The sequence below is a fragment of the Galeopterus variegatus genome, unplaced genomic scaffold (genome assembly GCF_000696425.1).
Source record: "Galeopterus variegatus unplaced genomic scaffold, G_variegatus-3.0.2 Scaffold59401, whole genome shotgun sequence".
NCBI classification, from domain to species: domain Eukaryota; kingdom Metazoa; phylum Chordata; class Mammalia; order Dermoptera; family Cynocephalidae; genus Galeopterus; species Galeopterus variegatus.
In genome coordinates, this window is record NW_007785512.1 from 1,964 (window position 1) to 2,719 (window position 756).

The window sequence follows — 756 nt, forward strand, 5'->3', positions numbered from 1 at the left end:
TTAGCCATGATGCCTCAAGAGCAGCTGGATGCCATCAACAAAGAGATACAAGAGGAAAAGGAAAACACAGAGCAGCGAGCAGAGGAGATTGGAAGTAGAGTTGGTAGTGGAAGCTTAGACGATCTTGGTCATTTTACACCAATGAGCTCCATTCTGCCCCACCCTTCTTCCTCGCTTGCCAGCTCCTCCCCACCAGGCAGTGGCCCTTCCACCCCAAGGAGGATTCCTCACAGCCCAGCCAGGGAAGCAGACAGACTGGGCATCATGACTCTGTTGCCAGCATCCAGAGAGGAAGCGCGAGACGACAAGACAATGATAAAATGGGAAAGCTCCCCTCCAGCCTCCCCAAGGGCCCTCCAGGGAGACAGGCTGCATAAGGGGGCATTGCACACACTCAGCCATGAGGACGTCAGGGACAGGGGAAACTCGACGGGCTCCCAGGACGGTCCCGTGAGCAATCCCAGCAGGAGTAACAGCAGCCAGGACTCGCTCCACAAAGCCCAAAAGAGGAAGGGCATCAAGTTCTCTATCGGCCGCTTGTTTGGCAAAAAGGAAATAGGCCGACCTGGACAAGATGGCAAAGGATCATTAGGACATGCTGATGTTTCAGAGACAGATAATGCATCTCCAGATGCCTTGAAACTGAGCCAATTGGGAGGACAGGCTGAAGAAAATCATCAACTTCAAAAAAAGCATGAATTGCTCGATGAAGCCCGAAGACAAGGTTTGCCTTTTGCCCAGTGGGATGGGCCGACC

At 53.2% G+C, this 756-nt stretch overlaps 1 pseudogene; it reads left to right on the top strand.

The window, feature by feature from the left end:
- LOC103584472 overlaps nt 1–750 on the top strand; it is a 2,625-nt pseudogene extending 1,875 nt beyond the window's left edge.
- Nucleotides 751–756: the final 6 nt, after the last annotated feature.